General features: G+C 41.5%; 1 protein-coding gene across 16 annotated transcripts in view; it reads left to right on the top strand.

The window, feature by feature from the left end:
* The first annotated feature begins 582 nt into the window (after window positions 1–582).
* ppip5k2 (diphosphoinositol pentakisphosphate kinase 2) overlaps window positions 583–23,061 on the top strand; it is an 83,232-nt gene continuing 60,753 nt past the window's right edge. For 13 of the 16 annotated variants that reach the window (XM_079805305.1, XM_079805304.1, XM_079805314.1 and 10 more), the window contains exons 1-2: window positions 12,314–12,640; window positions 17,511–17,563. The gene's annotated coding sequence lies outside the window, so the exon portion shown is untranslated. Of the gene's footprint in view, window positions 641–12,313; window positions 12,641–17,510; window positions 17,564–23,061 lie in introns of those variants that run through there. The other 3 variants (XM_079805306.1, XM_079805315.1, XM_079805301.1) reach the window with 2 other exon arrangements.

The following is a 23,061-nucleotide window of genomic DNA, read 5'->3' as shown; positions in this document are numbered from 1 at the left end:
ACTCCTCCTTTCTTCTTTATTACATTTTGAACTACATTTCCCATGTCTCATTGCCTGGACGCCTCATGTGCTGATTGCTTACTATGCTGCCTTCATGTTATTGGAGATTTCATAATTCCAACTTCAGAAGTTGTGATTATGAGCTTGTTGCATTAAAGGTGACAGGTGATGATAATTAGTAATTATAAACAAGCTAGCAATGGGAAACAGAAAATAAACAGCAAGGAACATAAAATGAGAGCACGGAACTAAAACCAACATAAAACGTGACATGAATAATGTGATTCACATTTTACCCATTATTAATAACATTGATTAACAATGCAACTTAACATAACTAACATAATCAAAATTGTCAGTTGTACTTTCAACAGATGACGTAAAAGAAATGACAAAGTTATGTTATATGGTTAAAATCCTATATTGTTCCTTAAGGTACTAAATGTATAACACAAGCAACAACAACAAAAAAGCTTGTCCCCATGCACAACATTGCTTGCATGACCGCTGACCTACTTACACTCAACCTAGCAAGACACTCTTGGTCAAACACCTATCAGAATATGCTTGTGAAACAGCCTCACCATATTTGTTTAGCTTGAACACATCATGACTGTCCACCAGCTAGACCAGCAATCAGGTAGTGAAGCAGTCATTTTCCATTGCCTTTGCTTTAGTATAAAAACCTGTTGAAGTTGTGATTTTGAAAGACTTACCTAAGACTATTCAATAAACTTGAATTTGGATGGTTTTGGATATCAGACAAAACTCTTGTTGACGGATTTGGATGTCTAATGATGCACTGTAAAAAAATAAATTATAAAAAATCATGGGTCTTCATAATTAAAAATAATTTTTAAGATAATTAAAAATAGTATGCATATTTTCTTAAGAAAATTGTGGTTCAGTGTTGTATAGAAAATATTGAGAACATTTTACTATTAAAACCAAGAGGAAGAGGTTTTTAAGAGAAACTTATGCAATTTTGAGGCTTGAATTGAGGAACCGATTAAGCTGATCAAATTAAGGAAAACAAGGCTACCTATTTATTTTAAGAGAATTTGTTCAATTATGCAGTTTTATTTAGAGACACCATTGTTAGTTCCCAGCATGTTTTGCATATGGCTGGAAATGGAGCAGTAATATTGATTACTGATTGTGTTTTTAAGTGAAGAGAAACATCTGTTTATATGTAATGATCAGTTAGGCTATGTTTGACTTCTGAAAGAGTTTCTGTTAGGTTGAAGTTTGGATCATTACCATTGTGCAGAAGAGTAGATCTTATGGTTATGTTGTGGATAATGTACTTGTATACTTTACGTATCCTTGATGCCCTGAGATAAGAGAACGAGAATTGCATAGTTAGACGCTAGGGGAAAACTCATTTTCCTGTGAATAATGAAGCTTTTTATAAAATCACTCAGTGCTATTGCACAGCCATAACAGTGCTGAGGTTTTTCGCATGCTATTGGCTGGCCAGTGGGAACTGTATGAACCAATGGCAGAGCGGCATAACTGCGCACACCAATCTGTGCAAAGCGCTCAAAGTTGAGCACAGAGCCCGTCAGAATGGGCGGGGCATCTGCCTATAAAAGACGCTCGCATTGCCATAGAATTCAGGTTATATCGACTAAAGCGACGATTGCCGGTCGTAGTGCCATAGCACAGCGGTCTATGCAATACTCATTCCCTTATCTCAGGGAACCGAGGTTACGTTAAGTAACCAAGTATGTTCCATTTCGAACGGTCAGTTGTATTGCGTCGCTATGGGAACCTATTCAATCCTACCGTGCTATGATAAGCGCAACGACATGTACCCTCTCAAGCTGGGGCCCTTATCGTAAGGGCCCCAAACTAGAGTTATTGACATGATACATCCCTATGTGAAAAACTGGACTCATAGAGGCCAGTCATGATCATACTGAAGGGACCTGTGTTAAGCGCTGGAGTATTGATAAAAGGCCCCAAGTGCTAACTCATGAAGGGACAAGCTCACTGAGGCCATCCCACTTAAATATCACACAGCAAGGATTTGAGCCTTCAGCGCATGGACCTCCAGGCTGTAGAATCTGGCAAATGTAGACACAAGGACCAGCAGGCCGCTATACAGATATCCCCAATGGATACTCCCCTGGACTATGTCCAGGAAGAGGCCATGCCTCTGGTGGAGTGAGCCTTGATGCCTATGGGGCACTGGAGACCCATAGAATTGTAGGCTAATATAATAGCGTCCACCAAAGCTTACAAAAAGCTGCTCCGACTGTCTAAAGTGGGAGGAACGCTCAATGTATGCTCTCAGCACCCTGACTGGGCAGAGCAGGTGCAACTGTCTCTCATTCTCTGAGGGGGGGAGAGCAGAGAGAGACCACCTGTGCTTTGAACAGAGTTGAAAGCACTTTGGGTACATAGCCATGTCTCGGTTTGAGGATGACCTTAGAGTCACTCCAGACATGAAGCACTCACAGAGAGGGCTTGTATGTTGCCAACCTGCTTTACTGATACCAGTGCTAGTAGCAGGGCAGTTTTTAGCGAAAGTGGCTTTAATTTGGCCGTTTGCAACGGTTTGAATGGAGGCTCTTTCAGTGCTCGTAGGACCAGTGATAGGTCCCAGGAAGGCACCGTAGGGGGCCACGAGGGGTTGAGCCTTCTGGCTCCCTTTAGGAAATCATGTTTCTGCCCACCGACTGGCCAGCCATCGGCGCGTGGAAAGCGGTGATGGCTGCCACGTAGACTTTGAGTGTGGATGGAGTACGTCCTGCATCCAACAGCTCTTGAAGAAATAGAAGTATCTGTAATACTTCACATGATAATGGGTTCTGGTTCCTGGCTGAACACCAGTCAGAGAGCAGACCATTTGAGAGCATAGAGGCGCCTAGTGGACGGAACTCTAGCCTCACTGATAGTGCTCAGGACTCTCTCTGGGAGCTCCCCCTGAGGGGCCACACATGTAGCAGCCATAGTTTGGGACGGGGGTGCCAGATTGTCCTGTTCGCCTGGGAAAGCAGGTCCTTCCTCAGGGGAATTGGCCATGGGGCTGCTGATAGCAGCTGAATCAACTCGGGAAATCAATGATGGGTCTGCCAGAGTGGGGCCACACTGCAAAAAAACAATAATTTCTGATTGAAATCTTGTTTCTTGTTTCTGTCCCAAACAGAAATAAGATTTTTTTTTTCTCACCCCATTGGCAGACAATTTTGTTTGTTTTAAGCAAAAACTCACTTCATTTAGATTTCTTCCCCCAGAAAACAAGAAAAACAAGTCATTTTACTTATCTTGTAAATGCTACTTGATTTTATAATTTTGTGATATTTGGACTGGAAATAAGAAAAAAAAAATTAGAAAAGCATTTTTTGCAGTGCACTAGCAGGACTGTGTGCTCGCTCTCCCTGATTCTTTTTAAGGAGAGGGACTGGTGGAAAAGCATAAAGCAGGCGGCTGGGCCATTCGTGGGCCAGCGTATCCTTGCTCTTTGAGAAGTATATTGGGTAATGACAGTTGTCTTCAGAGGCGAAGAGTTCGACCTCTGCGCTCCCGAAAACATTCCATATCATTCTCCCCTGGAAAGCATATCTGCTCCCTGGCTCAACCTGCCCGGCACGTACACTGCTTTTAGCGAGCGCAGTTTGCCTTTCGCCCATAGGAGGAGACATCTGACCTGTTGGTTGAGCCGTCTCGTCCTGAGCCCGCCTTAGCGGTTTATGTAGGAAACCACTGTCGTGTTGTCCGTATGGACTATGACATGATGACCCGAAAGACGTGGTAGGAAGGTCTTGAAGGCAAACACTACTGCCAGCATTTCTAGGCAGTTGATGTGCAACCGTGACTCCGTGCTCGACCACAAACCGAAGGCCGGTTCGCCCTCACACAGAGCGCCCCAACCCATGTTGGAGGCATCCGTGGTGACCACCATTCGTCTTGAAACTGTTCCCAAGCTCACCCCTGACTCGTAGAGATGGGGTTTTGACCAAGGGGCCAGGGCTTTGATGCAACTATGGCCCACTTTGATCCAAGCTTGGGGAGGAACCTGTGGTTTTAGCCAGTACTGCAGGGGGCGCATGTGCAGCATGCCCAGCGGAAGTACTGGAGAAGCTGATGCCATAAGGCCTAGCATTCTCTGAAAGGTTATCTGGGGTCTGCTGGTTCCCATTCTGAACAAGCGTGCGAGCTGCTGAATAGTCAGCGAGCGCTCGTTCGACAGCCACGCCCTCATCTGGGCTGAGTCTAAAATCGACCCCAGGAAAGAGATTCTCTGCTTGGAAAGCAACGAGCTCTTGGCTGAGACCCAGGCATTCTAGATGGCTGAGGAGCACAGATTTGTGATATTTTAATTCCGCCTCTGACCAGGCCAGAATGAGCCAGTTGTCGAGGTAGTTCAAAATGCACATTCCCATTTGTCTTAAAGGGGAGAGCCCTTTTTCCAATAGCCTCGTCACTTCGGCCCTCTTTTCAAGAAGGGGGACCGGAGAGTCTGTTCCAACTACAGGGGGATCACACTTCTCAGCCTCCCCGGGAAAGTCTATGCCAGGGTACCGGAGAGGAGAATTTGGCCGATAGTGGAACCTCGGATTCAAGAGGAACAGTGTGGCTTTCATCCCGGTCGTGGAACACTGGACCAGCTCTATACCTTTTCCAGGGTGCTGGAGGGTTCATTGGAGTTTGCCCAACCAATCCACATGTGTTTTGTGGATTTGGAGAGGGAATTTGACTGTGTTCCTCGTGGCGTCCTGTGGAGGGTGCTCTGGTAGGGGGTCCGGGGCCCCCTGCTTAGGGCTGTTCGGTCCCTGTACGACTGGAGCAGGAGCTTGGTCCGCATTGCCATCAGTAAGTCAGACTTGTTCCTGGTGTATGTTGGACTCTGGCAGGGCTGCCCTTTGTCACCGGTTCTGTACATAATTTTTATGGACCAGTGTCCGGTTCGGGGACCACACGATTTCGTCGATGCAGATGATGTTCGTTTTTGCAGATGATGTTGTCGTGTTGGCCTCCTCAGACCAGGACCTTCAGCGTGCACTGGGACGGTTTGCAGCCGAGTGTGAAGCAGCTGGAATGAGAATCAGCACCTCCAAGTCTGAGGTTCTCCATGGTTCTCAATTGGAAAAGGGTGGCTTGCCCACTTCAGGTTGGTGGAGAGTTCCTGCCTTAAGTGGAGGAGTTCAAGTATCACGGGGTCTTGTTCATGAGTGAGGGAAGGATGGAACGGGAGATTGACAGACGGATCGGTGCAGCTTCTGCAGTAATACGGTCTATGTACCAGTCTGTCGTGGTGAAGAAGGAGCTGAGCTGTAGGGCGAAGCTCTCGATTTACCGATAGATCTACGTTCCTACTCTCACCTATGGTCATGAGCTGTGGGTCATGACCGAAAGGACAAGATCCCGGATACAGGTGGCCGAAATGAGCTTTCTCCGCAGGGTGGCTGGACCCCAGGAAAGACCTAGGACATGCTGGAGGGATTATGTTTCCTGGCTGGCCTGGGAATGCCTCGGGGTTCCCCCGGAAGATTTGGAGGAAGTGGCTAGGGAGAGGGAAGTCTGGGCGTCTCTGCTTAGACTGTTGCCCCGTGACCCGACCCTGGATAAGCGGAAGATGATGGATGGATGGATGGAACCTCATTCTATTGTATTTATAACCTATTGTGACACACCAGGGATGGCCTTTCAAGCCTCGGCCCGGTTGGACAGGGGTTTTATAGTGTCGAGTGGCAGCGCGCTGAGCATGAGCAGGGCGCCATCCCCGTGTGGTGCGGAAGAGAAATAATGCTCTTTTGTTGAGTATTTATGTTTTTTATTGGGTTCTCCATAACAGCGGTCGAGTGCAAGGGAGTGCGCATTCGAGCGGGCTCACTGCTTACACTCGCAACACATAAAACATTTTTTTCTCCCCAGCCAGAACTGGAACAGGCCTTTGGGGAGAAACTTTGAGCACTTTGGAGGGCGGTCCGGCCTCGGCGGGACTTAAACCTCCCCTCTTCCTGTTCTGTTGATCAGGACTGCTTCCTCTGTTCAGGGTCCAGCGTTATCTTAGGCCGGGGTCCCTGACGCTTGGGAGCAAAGCGTTTGGTCTGATCCTGCAGGGCTTAGACGGGTGAGAAACGTTAGCCTTCCAGCCCACCATCGAAGACGGGCAGAGGTGCTTCCTCTGCAAAGCTTAGTAAAAGGATACACCGTTGTGCTCGCCAGAGCACGCTGAGCGAGGGTCTGAAGATCGTCGCTGAAGGAGAATAATCTGAATTCTATGGCAATGCGAGCGTCTTTTATAGGCAGATGCCCCGCCCAGCCAGCCAACCACGCAATCTCTGCTGCCGGCAAAATACAAAACCTCCTCGGCAGTCATCATGAAGGGGAATTATGCTTCAGGAAGCCAGAAAAGAAAAAAGAGAAAGGAAGAGGAGGATAAGAATAAAACAAGATAGTGGTAAGTGATAAATTACACTGGATAAAATAGCTCTACTTGTCTTGTACAAAAATGGTGTAATTTTGCAGCAGGTAGGCTAGCAAAAATATGTTTGTGTTAGCTAACTTACCTGCCTGACGGCAAATGCTGCTTGTAACGAACAGTTGGTGCAACTTTTTTTTTCGAACGGACATATATTGACAGTTTATGCAAATATGACATTATTTTTATAATTTACCAATGGATCTTGAACAGTTACTTTATTCTGTGTGGCAATTTTTACACTGTTACATTTTGAAGTACAGTATCAGGACAACCCACATGTTTTAGTGGTATTGTTTATTAACTATTTAACAAGGTATTATAGTCATCTGTTGCAACTTTATAATAACCATCCAGATAATGTTTATAGACAGTTTACAAACCAACTAGTAACCCTTAACTAAGTGTTAGGAATATCTGGTATTGGGGGGCCTCCATGTCCATTTTGCTTGGGGCCCCCAAATTCCTTCAAACGGCCCTGTGCGGCATACAGTCTATTATAATTGTACATAATGACTAAAAGTCAAAAATAAACAGGTCACTACATTCACTCTAATCCACACCCTTTTTTAGATTCAACTCAAAAAAAAAAAAAAACACATTTCAATAAAATATTAAATTAATTGTTCAATAGACTAAATAATTTAGGACATTTTACATTACTTATTCAGGAAGATTGCATTAAAGAAATCAAGCCTTAAAAAATCCACAAAAATATTATGTGTAATAGTATTGTTACCATACTTTTTCAGCAAAGGGACTGGATCTAATAAACCCTTGCAATAAATAAACATTATTCTCCCATGTAAATAGAGGAGCAAGAAATGTGATGGGTTACAAAAATTCTGTTGATATTTGCTTAAATTTACTTGAGAAGCAACAATGCATAAGATATTAAGACTTGTTTTTATAGAATGTATCTTTAATACAAGCATTTTTGTCTTAAAGCGCTGTCATTTTCTTGTTTTGTTTTGATTTGTATAAACAAGTATTAACAGTCATTTCTTTTAAAGAGGTTTGTAACAGTGGACCTGAAAGACAGACACTTTCACATCCCGATTTCCCCTCAACACAGATGCTTATTGAAGTTTGGCCTGTCATTGCATTTAAATGCAACCTAATAATCCAAACCATTCCCAATATCACCTTTTTAAAGACTCTGGTAGATGCACACCCATGTTTGGGCAGGTATATAAGAGACATGATCACATTGAACAACTTCAGAATGACTCAGTTTTTCTTTGTCTCTTGCCCAGAGAATGATGAAGTTGTTCCCGACACACTCTCCAGTTCAACATGGGTGGCCAGGGCTGCCTCACTTTGTAGACAGCTGTACTTCTCCAAAATTGTCAAACTTTTCAAATTTTCCCACTTGCATCTGAGCATATTTATCTGACCACTTTCACTTCCCATACATTTTCACTTCAGGGTGAAGTGATACCTACCTTTGTTTGTAGCACATCAATCAATAAAATTACTACAACAATAAAGAAAAGAGATGCTTGAAAAATTGAAAAATGTTTCATCAGCCAATTGCTTGGATTTAATAAATAACAAGCAAATAGAGTAATAGCAGATTATAAGGGTGAGATGAAGTCGCGCGGGAGCAATCACATGCATTGCACATGAGCTGGAGTGCGTCTCATAAATAAACGAAACTCAGAAGGCTACTTGCCTCACAGACATGAGAAATATGTGTATAGAAAGCTTGAAATGTCTACTTTTCTTTAACTTCTAGTTAAGAAAAGAAATAGACTAGTTAAGCAATGGCAGCAGCTCATGACTGGCGTCTCAGAGCGTTTCTGAATGCTGCGCTTCATCACTGTGTGTGCTGTGAGTTTAACACGCATTTTTAGACTAATCCTGACTTGTGCAACTTTGTACACATTTGTTTCTTAGTTGTAGTATTACTTTGCTAAAAATGTATATTATTTCTGATTATGGCATAGCTGTCTGCCCACCCAATTAGGCTAATAAAGTAATGATTAAAAAAAACATCAACGATCAAGGGCCCGGCCCAACCCGGCCCAACCCGGCCTGAGGATAGTGCCGGGATATCTCGGCCCCGGTCCGCGGGTCGGTTCGGGTCAAGTTCAGGCTCGGTCAGGGAATCTAAACTCTAATGAGAACTAAACAAGAAAAAGGGTCAGTAGTGCTGACGCACGAGACGTGGAACTGAACTTATGCAAAACAAGGAATCTGAAGACTGATGCAGAGCTGGTGGGAGCAAGGACCAAGGTGGAGTCGAAAGGGATGGAGGGCCCCAGTTGAACTAAAGGAGTGAAGGGCGCAGATGTAGCCAAAAAGTAAGTCTGTGGTGGAGCCAGGGATTTGACTTGACTTGACTATCCACATTTCCTTAAATACCCAGAGCAACACAGAAACCTCTTTCAAATGGAAACATGTTAACAATGGGAATTTACATTATTCACTGTCCAATATGTCTGTATGACAGCAGGAGGTACGAATCCACACCCAACGTAATAAGCAAAATATCTCTAAACTCTTAAAACCTTTATTCTCTTTTGGTTTACTTCTGTGGGGATGAGAACTTTGTTCTAATCGCACTTTTCAAACAATATCAAACATGTATAATACTGTATAGTAAGAATTCACATTAAACCATATAGATTTTGGATGAATTCTGGAGGAGAGATTGGTAGAAAAGGTAGGTGAAAGGAAAGTCATGTACATTAAAGCCATTCTCAGATGATTCACTCAGCGTGACGTCGTCTCGGATGGGGGCGCTAACTGTATGATTGAGTTCAGATGCTAATTTCCAGAAAATGTCCTTTGTCTTCTCGGGGAGTAATTTTCCCTCCATCATACAGCCTGGCATTTGCTAGGGTTTTCCAGTCTTACACCAGTGGAGCTGGAGTGATGATGGACCATGGTGGAGCTGAGGGGGCAACGAGCCATCTTGAAGCACTGTATTATTAACACTTGTTTTCAAACAGAAGTGGACTAAAGTTTTGGACAAATGTCTTCCTGCATGACAGTTACATCCTCCATTTCCTATTCTGGAACTCTGACTCTGTTCAGCTTTCTTCCTTCTTCTCGGAAACCTTTTTCTGGGTCTCGGGACACTGTCAGAAACTTGTTGCTGTCTCAACCCTTGTCCATTAGGAAGAATGTGATTCCTATGCAGAATTTTGACAGGTCCAGTTCCACTCTCTTAAAGGGTTAGTTCACCCAAAAATGAAAATAATGTAATTTATTACTCACCCTCTTGCCGTTCCACACCCGTAAGACCTCCGTTCATCTTCGGAAAACAAATTAAGATATTTTTGTTGAAATCTGAAGGCTCAGTGAGGCCTCCATAGGGAGCAAAGCAATTTACACTCTCAAGATCCATTAATGTACTAAAAACATATTTAAATCAGTCCATGTGAGTACAGTGGTTCAATATATTATAAAGTGACGATAATATTTGAGGTCTTACAGGTGTGGAACGGCATGAGAGTGAGTAATAAATGACATTATTTTCATTTTTGGGTGAAATAACCCTTTAAGACAAAACACAGGTAAGCGAGGCATCTGGCTATGAACAATATTGGGCTCAGCACTCAATCTCTCCGCCAATTTATGCTTCCCTTGTATTCCGAGATTCCTGATCAGGACTCTATCTCAGGAACAAAGTGCTGCAGTCTCTGATCATATCTCTTCTTTCCAGCATTTTCCTCCGCGAGCTTGAATGCATTATTCAGCTCTCTTTTAGCCTAGAAATCTAGACACACCCTAGCGGCAGGAAATCTAATTTGCAGCCATAGTCTAGCAACTCTCCGTGGCTTGCGAGCTGGAAAAACCAAACTCTGGTCAGGCCAGTCACATTGTGTATAGAGTCGGTGGGCGGGCTTAACATAATGGCGGCAGAGTTGCTGCGGTTCCGCGTGCTACTTGTAAACAAAGAAGCTGGCAAACAGTTGTCTTTCGAATCGGCTTTGGCCGCGACTCTGGAAGACTTGGAGTTAAGCTTTTCTTTGAAAAAAGAACACAGAACGGCACTGAAGTCATTCTTAAGAAAGGAAGATGTGTTTGGCGAGCGGATACGGCGAAAGTTTAATCTATCAACTAGCTCTGCTTCACCTTCTTCGTTGCTCTGGTTGGTTGTAGCGCTATCCTATTGCGTGCAGAGGGATTTGAAAGACAACCGTTTATCCCGCCCCTTGGATTGAGCAATGCTAATGGTGAGTTCTCAGACCCAACATCTTGTGGGAAAAAAAAACAAAGTCAAGTCAAGTCCCCTTTATTTATATAGCGCTTTTTACAATGCAGATCGTTTCAAAGCAGCTTCACAGTGTTAAACACAGTGTTAAAATAATGCAACAGAATTTAATTCGGCTATACAGCCACTCTGGAGAAAACAGTGATTTCAATTATATGGTATGCAGGTGGTATGCAGTCTTGGTAATTGAACTTTTATGAGATTGAAATGTTAGTGAGTCAGATGTTACACCCAGATTTTGAACAGTGTGAGATGGAATTAATGTGGCCCCATCAATAGGTAGATTCAATTCAGGCTTTTTCAAAAGGGATGGTGGCAGGGCGCATTATCCTGCTGAAAGAGGCCACAGCCACCAGAGAATACCGTTTCCATGAAAGGGTGTACATGGTCTGTGGAAATGCTTAGGTAGGTATGTGTCAAAGTAACATCCACATGGATGGCAGGACCCAAGGTTTCCCAGCAGAACATTGTCCAAAGCATCACACTGCCTCCGCCAGCTTGCCTTCTTCCCATGCATCCTGGTGCCATGTGTTCCCCAGGTAAGCGATGCACACACACCCGGCCAACCACGTGATGTAAAAGAAAACGTGATTCATCAGACCAGGCCATCTTCTTCCATTTCTCTGTGGTTTCGTTCTGATTCTCACATGCCCACTGTTGGCGCTTTCGGCGGTGGACAGGGGTCAGCATGGACACCCTGACTGGTCTGCAGCTATGCAGCCCCATACGCACCAAACTGCGATGCACTGTTTATTCTGACACCTTTCTATCAGAACCAGCATTAACTTCTTGAACAATTTGAGATGAGTAGCTTGTGTGTTTGATCGGACCACACGGGCCAGCCTTCGCTCCCCACATGCATCATTGAGCCTTGACTGCCCATGACCCTGTCGCCGGTTCATCACTGTTCCTTCCTTGGACCATCGACTGGGAACGCCCCACAAGAGCTGCTGTTTTGGAGATGCTCTTACCCAGTCGTCTAGCCATCACAATTTGGCCATTGTCAAACTCGCTCAAATCCTTACGCTTGCCCATTTTTTCGTGCTTCTAAAACAAGAACTTTGAGGACAAAATGTTCACTTGCTGCCTAATATATCCCACCCTACCAGGTGCCGTGATGAAGAGATAATCAGCACAATGTTATGTCTGATCGGTGTACATATCATCAAATTAATGAATAAAGGACATAGAAATAAAGGCCTATACATCCAAATTAAATTAATAAATTAAAATGACATGGTGTCATTAATATAATTTGACAAGTAAGTCAATAGCTAGCTTTGTGTCTAATAAGTATTTCTCTTAAAATATCAATACAGTCATGGCATCCGTTCTTACAAAATGATATTGTTATATTTTATGATCAACTATGTGGTAAGAATACAGGCTCGTTGGTTAAAATGTGACAACAGTAAGTTCAAGTGTTCAACTGCACAAGAATACAGACAGTCTGGATGTCCTGAAGGCTGCATTCGCTGGGTGTCCCTCTGTACTCCAATCCATTAAGTTATCTTTTTGGTTATCATAACTGAACTCATATCTGTTTTGGGCTTGGGAACTGTAAACTGGGGCAGGCAATGAGGCAAAACAGTTCAGGTTAAGCGGTTAAAAACTGTTTGAAAGCAGCCGTTGATTGGGAAACGTCAGCGTAGCTCCCCCTTCACCGTGATGTCACGTTTGACGCCTCCCGCCTCGACTGGTGTTTTTTTTTTTTTACTTTTAAAGCTTAAGCTGGAGTAAATTCAGACAACATTTACACAGATGATTGTAATACATCTTTGCTGGAGAATCGTAGAGGCCTGCAAAAGACCAGAATGAGGTCACTTTTGTGTGCCAGTTAGCTGAAGGATGATGATGTTTGCTGCTGGTGCTTTTAGCATGTATGCTAATGTTAGCTCCCCTCATTCAGTGTTTCTCTGTGTGTGAATAGCTAACATAGCAGCTCACAGCCTTCGATTTCACCTCGATATCTTTTAGAGCAGGTAAGAATGTAAATTCCTTGCTGTTCATCACCTCTAGCATCATGCATGTGTTGTGTATGACAGAACATTTCTGCAGGAAGTGAGACATCAAACTGCACAGGAGAGACCTCATGACTTTTACTGCCATACTTATGCATTTGAACAGAAATCACACTGCACGTCATGTTGTTACATGCTGTCCGTCACATGACACTGTCTTTTAAACTATTGTGTTGATTTGACTTTGATCCAGCAGATATCTAATTTAACAAAGTTTAATATCTTCTATTCTCTTATCTGACTTTAGCGCTGTTGTTCGACACGTGTATGGATTATGTTAACGCTATTTGTTTTGTGGTGAATTGAATTGGCCCTGCTGTTTGAAGGCATCAGTGCTGTTGAGTTGTGGTGTTGTGTATTGTCAGTGACAGATGTCCCAGGATTATGGCAGTTCTCTGTTTATGTCTAAGATTGCAGGGTTTTTAGCATTTCTTTTAGGTAGCTGACAAATAATATAAAAAAATAAAATACAAATTAAATTATTCAACATTATGGCTATTAGGGGTGTAACGGTTCAAATTACTCACGGCCTCGGTAAGTTCAGGGGAAAAAGGACTAGCCTACTGTCTGAATAAAGTAATCAAATGTAAAAATAACGTTGCATATTTGACATTGTAAATTAAAGATGAATCCTCCTTATTAAACTAAAGTTACGAATGCTATTCAACCAAGAGCAGTGAGTAATTTCCTTGTCTTTTGTTGTTTGATTAAAGGCACAATATGTAAGATTTTTTAATTAAAATATCCAAAAACCTCTAGAACATTGTTATATATTTTGTTGCCTTGTGTACTTGCATTATCCCAAATGTTTCCAAGAATGTTTAATTCCAGAGAAATAAGCAATTTTAACCAAGACACGGACTGTGACTGTGCGTCGCCTATCAATGACATCATACCCGCAGTACCCTCAATTTTATTATGTAGAAACCATGGAAACACCAAAGACGCTTTAATATATTATGTGTTTTATTAGTCAGGTGAGCAACTATTTGGATACATTCATTGACAGAAAACTAATCATTGCTTACTACAGTGGGCAACAGGTGTCTCATTAGCCGTCGTTGATGAGCGACCGCACAAAGTAGCATTATAACATAACTTTCAACACACTCAAATGTATCTAATATGTGACCATGGACCACAAAACCAGTCATAAGGGTAATTTTTTTGATATTGAGATTTATACATCATCTGAAAGCTGAATAAATAAGCTTTCCATTGATGTATGGTTTGTTAGGATAGGACAATATTTGTATACAACTATTTGAAAATTTGAAATCTGAAGGTGCAAAAAAATCAAAATATTGAGAAAATCGCCTTTAAAGTTGTCCAAATGAAGTCCTTAGCAACAGAATATTACCGGTACTACTAATAATAATACATTTTATTATTATTTATTATTATTATTAAATTTACAAAATATCTTAATGAAACATGATCTTTACTTAATATCCTAATTATTTTTGGCATAAAAGAAGAATCGATAATTTTGACCAATACAATGTATTGTTGGCTATTGCCACAAATATACTCTGTGTGACTTATGACTGGTTTTGTGGTCCAGGGTCACATGATAAAACAGCTCTGCATTATCTCACATACACATGACCGGAAAAAGCGGAAGCGTATATAATAGGTATAATAAAAGCTCCGCGAAATCAAGGTGTCAAGCTACGCCTTTGATTTGAATAAGCGACCTCTAGCGTCAAAAAAATTACATGTTGTGGCTTTAACATTAAAAACACAGAGAGCAGGTATATTAGGCTGCTGTCACTTTAAGACATGATGCACAGATCCAGTACATACTGCACACATGCCTTGCCTTTCTCAACTGTTTACATTCACTTAAGACATAACCTACTATGTTTGCTAGGATACTCACCAAGATGGGCATGTTGACAATTTTTGTGTGAATTTGTCAATTCAAGTGCAAGACTTGAAAGAGAATTCAATATTTGAGTCTGAGTTACGGCTTTCTGTGTGCGCGTTTCGGATTAGAGCACACACAAATCTTCTCACAGCGCATGCACAAGTTCTCTTTTGCGTCGTCTTGTGGTTAAATTAGTTTAGTTTAAACACAGGTTGCAACATGTGCTGTTCAGGTCTCAAATGTGCTTATTGAACAGAGAATCATTTCTCTGATGCCGTCAGTCAGCGGCTTGGGTTGAATATCCTTTAACCACTCCCCTCCAACCGTCAATCTGCTATGAGCGAGGGATGGAGAGGAGGTGCACTAGTAAAACCCCATCCGCTGTTCAATATTTTGTTTCACTTGGAAATACTCACAACACTGAAGTTAAGTCGGTTCCAACTTCCGGAGTTATATTAAAAAATATCATTGCTCTTCATGCTTTATAATGGTAATGAATGGCGGTCCTGATTTTGAAGTCCGAAAAAGTGCTTCAAAATCCTCGTTCCTCCCTTCACTGCCATTATAAGGCTAGGAAGAGCCAGGATATTTTTTTTATATAACTCCGATATTATATTAGTCTGAAAAAGAAAGTCATACACCTAGGATAGCTTGAGGGTGAGTAAATCATGGGGTCATTTTCATTTTTGGCTGAACTATCACTTTAAGAGCAGGAAAGATAGTGGAGGCTTCTTACCAATGCTCTTCCATGCATTATTTTTTGCTATTAGGTAAATAAGACATGTTTTTCTTTTCTTTCAATGTGCACATGCATATTTTATTGATTTTATTATTTTTTATTGTATTTCATGTTGTTCTACTTAGGGTTTTTACTAGCCCTTGTTCTGTAACAACGCTGTCTCATACTTAGAATTACAGTAGAATGTTGCCATTGAGGACGTGTATCTGTATTTTAGCTTCCATCTGGTCCCTCACCACATATTCAACCTGCAAGTTAAGGGAACTATAAAAAAATAAATGGCACTTTCTTGCCCCCATAAAAAAAAAAAATCTGTATGAGCACTATTATGTACCACCTTAAAAAATTCAGGACTGAGGCTCAACCCCTTCCCATTATAATTTATGACTCCAAAAGTGGAACTTTGAATGACCTTGGTCGTAAACTCAAAGTGTAAGAAACAAGAATGTGCAATGATATATATGTAGACATGTGTATTTACAGTATACATGTTATGTACCCTGAAATACTGGTATAACCTGATTATTAGTGAGTTAAATATTCTTTAAAATATGCCTTAAAACATTGAGACTCCTCTTCAATATTGCTTTCTATTTGTTTCTAATCTGTTCATATTTACACTTGATATTTATTTGCCTGATGTTTATTTGCATTTGGTGTGTAAAAGAACCATTCATCTGCTGCTCGCTTGGCTTTTTCATCTGGCGTGAAAGATCCTTAAAACTGACTTCACCTTGATTCTCTTAGTTGTGAAACTTTGTTTGGGTGCAAGTGAAGAAGGTCAAATATTTGCTTATCTTGTCGAGTGCATGATATGCTTCAGCATAAAACATTCTGTTTATAATCATCAGTGTGTTTCTTTAGAGAAGTGTCATCACTTTTAAGAAAATATGAGCAAAGTTCTGTTATTTCTGAGAAAGTCTACAGCATTTAAGCAGCTGTTTTATCTGGTTTAATTTGGAAGAAGCCCCAAAAATCCCTAACACCTGAAGCACATTTTGCTTTTATGCATTATGGTAGCGTAAGTGTAGAGTAGATGTGACAAATGTAGTCAACGGCAGGTTATGAGAGCACTGTGAGTGTATCCCAATCTTTTTTCAACTGTGTGTAGTGAACTGTGCATGCTTTGCATCCCGAGTGTGTATGACTTTATTTCTTCTGAAAAAAAAGTAAACCATATTTCTTTTAAGCATCAAAGTTTTAAGGCCCATTTATACTTCTGCGTCGAGTGTACGCCGTAGTGTACGCCGTAGGCTACGCGCGTAGCCGACGCCGTCGTGAGCATTTATACTTCTGCGCTGTTGTCTGCGTCAATGTGCAATTCCACATGCAGACGCTAGAAGGCAGTGTCCTCGGGCATGATGGTGTAATCAAGACAACAGCCGAAGAAGAAGCAGCTTGATGTGTAGAATCTGTACATTCATGTCGGAATATCAGCAGCAGTGAGAGAGCGGCTTTTCTTGCAGCTTGAGTTGTTGTATCTAATACAAATTAAGCATCTCTAGTTGATTAGTAAAGTTAAATAAGGCGATCTGGCGCTGGAATGCATTTGTGAAATCATGCGGAGCTCGTGGCCGCTGTTTTCACTAGCGGTGGCTCAGCAAGCGATTGTTGTTGTGGAGACTTCATTCACGAAATATACCCTAATGTGTCCCTGTTCTTGATATACAATTACTGATTAACATCTTTGGATTTAATGAGAAAATAAATAAACTATATTCAGCGGATCTATGTATTTATTTACTACCATAAAGAATCGCTGGACTGCAAAATAGTGTGTTATAGCAGACGTAAGGAACTATCATCCAATTTCTGGACACACACACACAGTCTCCTATCGCAGATTTTTTATTTATTTATTGACCTGAGGGAAGGGTTCTGGCAGACCAATCACAGCGCTTGCGGTCCGCGTAGAATTGACGCGTTGTTACATTTTTGGAGAGGTGCGCGTCAGGCTACGGCGTAGGGTACGGCGTATCCAACGCGTCTATGCGTAGGGTACGCCGTACCCTCTGCGTGCACTCGACGCAGAAGTATAAATTGGCCTTTAGTCCCCATTCACTTACTGAAATATTTTTCATAAAATCTTTGTTTGTATTCTGTACAAAAAATAAAAACAATACACAGAAGGGGATGAGTGAATGATGAGAGAATTTCCTAATTACTTTTAATTACTTGAGAAACAAATAACTAAAATTGTATTTATTTATTATTTTGTGCAGGGTACTAACTCTGAAGCTGTGCTCATCTGGGGATTTTTTGACACATCTGAGAGGTGAGTCCATTGAACAGAACAGACAATGGTTTCTGGGTCGATCACGTTCAGAATCTTCGGGCCCTATTTAACGATCTAAAAGCGTGTGGTCTGAAGGGCAGGTGCAGGTGTCAGAATTCACTTTTGCTAGCTTAACGACGGAGAAAATGGTCGGCGCACCAGGGTCAAAAAGGGTTGTCCCTAGTCTCTTAATGAGCCATGGGTGTGTTTTGGGCGTAACGTGCAACAAACCAATCAGAGTCTCATAGGGATGTGACGGTGAGGAAATTTTCCCACCGGTGAATCAACGTGTGACAATACCGGTATCACCGGCGGGGCTTTTAAATCACGAATTCAATCTAACCGAAAGTAACATGCACACGACCGCTCTGGCTTTCATAATGCAACTGAAAACGCGCCAGTGAGCACACCGTGAATGACAGCTCGTCTGTAAATGCGCGATCTGTGAGGCCATGGGTGCGTCTCAATCAATCAGCTCCCTAGTTCTGGGGCCAGTTGCATAAACTAAGCCATTATGTTAAAGGCCTGTACACACCGGGACGAATATCGCACGCGCTTATCGGCAGCGTTTTTCGTGACGTTTTTCGGCGCGTCTTGAGTGTTCACACCCAAGTGATTTCCACTGGCGATGCGCAGAGTGAACGTGCACATTCAGTAGATGCGCTCCCGGTACATAAGGTGGTGCTGCGGCACTTACGCTTCTGACACTCGCTTGTCACACAGAAGAAGAGGAGAGACAGTATTTACGTGCTTGCCAAAACCACAGATATATTATGTCTATGGCAAAACCATTCACACACTTTTTGCTAACTGGCAAGCAGCATTAGCAGCCCATCCTCTGCTTTGTCTACTTACTACTTCTTCGTCGTATCAATGTGTGCTCGGCAAGACCGATTTTGTGCTTGAGCGCCACCAAGTCGTGTTTTACTGTCACTTCAGCAGCTCCAGGCACGTGAACAAAAGCGCTGATCTCATTGGTCGGCCAGTTTTTAACGCGCCGCGTCAAAATAAAAAAACGAACCCGAGGCGTTTTTTTTTTTAAATGACGCTTTTACGCCTGCCGTTTTACGCGTCGGTGTGAACACTCACATAGAGTGCCGAAGTAATGACGTCACTTTGTAGGCCAAAACGCGGAAGTGAGTTAGCATTTTAGCCCTATGGGTTCCCTCGCCCTAAAGTCTATGGGTGTTTTGAATGGGTTTTTGCTAAATCGCCTGAAATAAGGTCTGTGGTTAACAAAGCCTCTATATATTTTCACGTTTTAATCTATGACATAAAACACACTAGTTATAACCTGCTTGGGATTTTTTAAGACTTTATTGTGTCTTAAAAACGATGGTTGCTAACAAGTTGCTAAAAGGGACTACATCCTTTGGCGGGGACTTTAGACGTCATCGTGACAAACAGGCAATCTCTCATTAGCCCGCGTTTTAGCCTAAGAATGAAGAACTTATGTGGCGTGAATAAATCGCGCTATTCGCGCAAAGTTGGATGCTTGAACATTTGGAGTTTACTCTCTTCACATGTTTGTCTCGTTGAGAAATGGCTGACATGGGCTGTGTTTACACGTCTTTTTGTGTTAAAATCTACTGTTAATGTGTGACAACTTAGTTTTAAGACTTTTTCAGTCGATAATGTAGTTGTTTAAAGCTCAAATCTATGGTTTATTTATAAGAAGATTGCCTATTTAAACATTTTATCTGGTGTTATCGGAGTTGTGAGCTCCAGTGAGTCAGCGGCGGTCAGCGCTTGTTTAGCCGGCGAGAGTTGACTTTCCTCGGCTAGTCCTTCTGCCGTCTGCCGCTGGCTCTGATGTCTTTGTGGCGTCTCCAGCTATAATTAGTCTTGTGGAGATTTAACGGCCCATATTTGCTCTCATGGATCTATAATTTGTTCCCTGGCAAATCGTTTAGGCTGAGGGCAAAGATAAGTTTCATTACTTGTTTATTTTTAGGCTATAATATAACTGTACCGTTGTAAGTTAGCCGACTAGAACTGACTTTGAATGTTTGACTGAATTGTTTGCTTTATTTCATGTGTAGCTTATTATACGTTTTGTATTATTGATCATACATAAACTTGCATTTAACAAAAAGAGACTGGGTTGTGTTTCATGTCATTTAATGTTATCACAGTGATAATCAATTGTCTGAAAAAACATTAACAAAAGATAAATCTCAGAGAGGCACGCATAAACAAAATTAGTTTCTAACATTTTTGGAAAAAACGAATGGGCAATATTTCTCATGAAAAAGTGGATAAGTGTTCATACACAGCGCAGATCATAATGAGCGAGCGTGATTTTAAATAAAGTTTGAGGAAGCTTGATGATGACGTTGATCCGCGACCATGGTGTGCTGTAGTCCGTTTATAGCCTACCGTTAGCATTTTATATCTGACGGCTTTATTTGGGCTTCAAAATGTATACGTTTTGGATTAACTTGTAAAGATTATCTTGGTAGACAAAACGTGTAAGGGTCATTACTCTTTGTTGAACACAGATCTTATTTTTTGCGATTTTCCAAAAGTCTATGGGGAAAATGAATGGCTTTTTGATCGAGGGAACCCATGCGCCGCTAACTTCCGGGTTGGCCTACAAAGTGACGTCATTACTTCGGCACTCTATAGGCGCCCATTGTTTAGTCACGAGGCGTTAAACGTCGGCGATAAACGCGCGCGAAAATCGTCCCGGTGTGAACAGGCCTTAAGACAGTGTCTTAAGATCTAGTATGAGCCACCAGTAGTTAGGCAAGTGGCATTCAGTTTTATTTATCGTATCAAATTAAGCCAGTCTATGTTTTTATGTAACTGATTTAAAAAAATGATGAACAGTCTAAAAAAAAAAAAAAATGTATGTCTAACTTGTAAGACTAGTCTTAACGGTTTATGCAACCGGCCCCAGTAGTCAGAGCACTGATCAGGCATTGATCGGTCTATGATTGAGACCATGGGCGTCAGTTTGGTATGAACTGTGCTGGGGACAGAGACGCATTCAGAAGTGCATTTTCAGAAGTGCTGGGTACATGATACATTAATCTTTTTTCTCTCTTTCGTGCATGTCTTGTTTTGAAAGACTATGTCCTTTAGCTTACTAATGTAAATAAATAAAAATGTCACCTGAGACATATTGCGCGTCTTATAGCCTTATAGCATCTTACTCATGCCGACGAAAGCGCCCGCAAATTCTTTAATATTTTTGCAATTTTTTTTACCACTTCTTTATTTTGGCTCGGAATTTCATTTGTTGGAAATATGAACTGAATTCAGAAATTAAATTTGAAATTAAAAACTTTGCATTTAATAAACAAAATACATTTTTGAAGCGTTTGGTGTGGAGTAGGCTATGTACATGCAAAACGTAGCCTATTTAGATTCATAGTTAGGCTATATGTTTAAATATTAGCCTATTATATTATTGTTTTAATTTCATATGTTGATGATGAAAAGTGAGCACCATGTGTAAGATAAGCTATAAGACACGCAATATGTCTGGAGACATGGAGTGGGGTCAGACATGATTTTTATTGAGTGTTGTTTTGCAGAAATCATTTCTTTAAAGTGAATTTCGTTTTCTATAAATTGTATTTTAATTTTGATCAAGGTTTCATAAACTAATTGCCTGTATATTTAATACATAAGAAGCAAAATACGAACGCCAGGAATGGATTTACGTGCGTAACGAACCCACTGGCCATGTTTCCGCAGCCTTTGAGTAAGGTTGAAAGCGGCTTTCTTTTTAATACATTTCTTGAATGTCTTAATTACAGTAGGCCTATAGATAGTTATGATATTTGTGGCTGCACCGGGGTCCGTCATTACGCTAATCATGAGCGGTCCATGGCACCTGCTACCCATGGCTGTTAAGAACTGTAGGCTACATAAATACATTACAACAATTTCGTGCTATGGGCACTGCCACTGATGCAGGCAGCGGAAGAGCCTATTTTACGGAGCTTGCTTCTGCTTTTCAAACATTTTTACTACAAAAGATGTCGTTAAAATGACATAAGATCTCGTTATTACGACATAATTGAGTGGAAAAAATATGTATGTGGCAGCAATGCTTCACTGTAAAATTGAACTTGAGGTTTTAAAAAAGAAAAGTAGTGGGTACGCGTCCGCACGAGCGCGAGGGTGCGCGCAGCAAAAATTACGTCATCACAGAGTGCCAAGCGGACGAGGCGTGCGCAGTCAGCGGAGCCAGAGGAAAGCATGGAGGAAAGTGAAAAAAAGGCATGCGTGCTCTGTGTGGCCATGCGCATTTTACTTTCGGTTTTGAATTAGCGCCAATTCGGTGGCAGGTTGCTTGAATTGTGGGTTCAGTAGCCTATTATTTTTAATGAAAAACACAACAACAAAACAAATCACAAACTCCCTTAAATAGGCTTTTACGCTTTAACGTTTCGCTTTGAAACTCAGTCAGCTCCTTTCACTCTTGTGATGAATGAAATCTGATGAATGACTCCTGCCGAGACTCACAGTCGGTCGGATCATGCTTTATTAAGCAGACGCGTTCAGTTTTTATTTGTATTGTCTGTTCTCTAACTGAACTAAATAATTTTATTACTATAAAAAAATTAAAACGACGGTCAGGGCGGTGCCACGGTGGGCAAGTGATGTATCCGGTGTTGAGTCTGAACACCGGCAACACCGACTATCGTAGCAAGTAGGGATGGGCATTCGATTAAATTTTCTTAGTCGATCGTCGGGAGAATTAACGATCGACTATCGATTAATCATGAATATTTTTATAATAAAATTAATTATTTAACTTTTATTATTCAAAAATGCAATGAATACAAAAATACAGCGTGTTTTTCCTCGATGAGACCTTTATTACAAGATCAACTTGTGGCAGACAGTTAAACTACGTTCAGTTAGGCAAACCGAACATATATGCGTGTGCATATGCGGTGCTCTAAAGCAACGGAATCTGCAGCTGCGAGCCGGTGTTCTTAAACAGAGACCTCATTTGTTCCAAAATAATAATAATGAAAAAGAATCATGTTAAACAATAACTTAAACAAAAAACATAATAATACTTAGATCTGACAGGTTTTGTCAACATGTAACTCAAAACTGGCAGGCTTTCTGTAAATGAACTGGTACGGCCACGAAGATCCGCGACTATTACGCAGGAATGAGAAAGTAGTTCCTAGCCATAAAGGTGTAGAAAATCGCAACTTTCCTTTTTCAGTTGGTCTTAGCACACGGTGTAACTGTAGAAGAGTCACATTTTAAATAGGAAAAATATTGAAAGTGTCTTTGGTCATTTTTTGAATGAGATGCTAATGGACTGATCAGAATCAATGATGTATGCTAAAAGTGCTACCGCCAGATACAAAGATCGGCTGAATGGATTCAAAAACGGTAAAACTCAACTATTTAACTCTAGGGGACTTGTAAAATGAGCCTATTTTCAAAAAAAGTGGAGTGTTCCTTTAACCAGGGACGGATGCACTTTGTTTAAGTGGTACATCATTTGAGTCGTGGCCGTG

This window comes from Gobio gobio (genome assembly GCF_949357685.1).
Source record: "Gobio gobio genome assembly, chromosome: 22".
Taxonomy (NCBI): domain Eukaryota; kingdom Metazoa; phylum Chordata; class Actinopteri; order Cypriniformes; family Gobionidae; genus Gobio; species Gobio gobio.
Note: the sequence above shows the minus strand (reverse complement) of the source record. Positions and strands in the feature narration are given on the sequence as shown.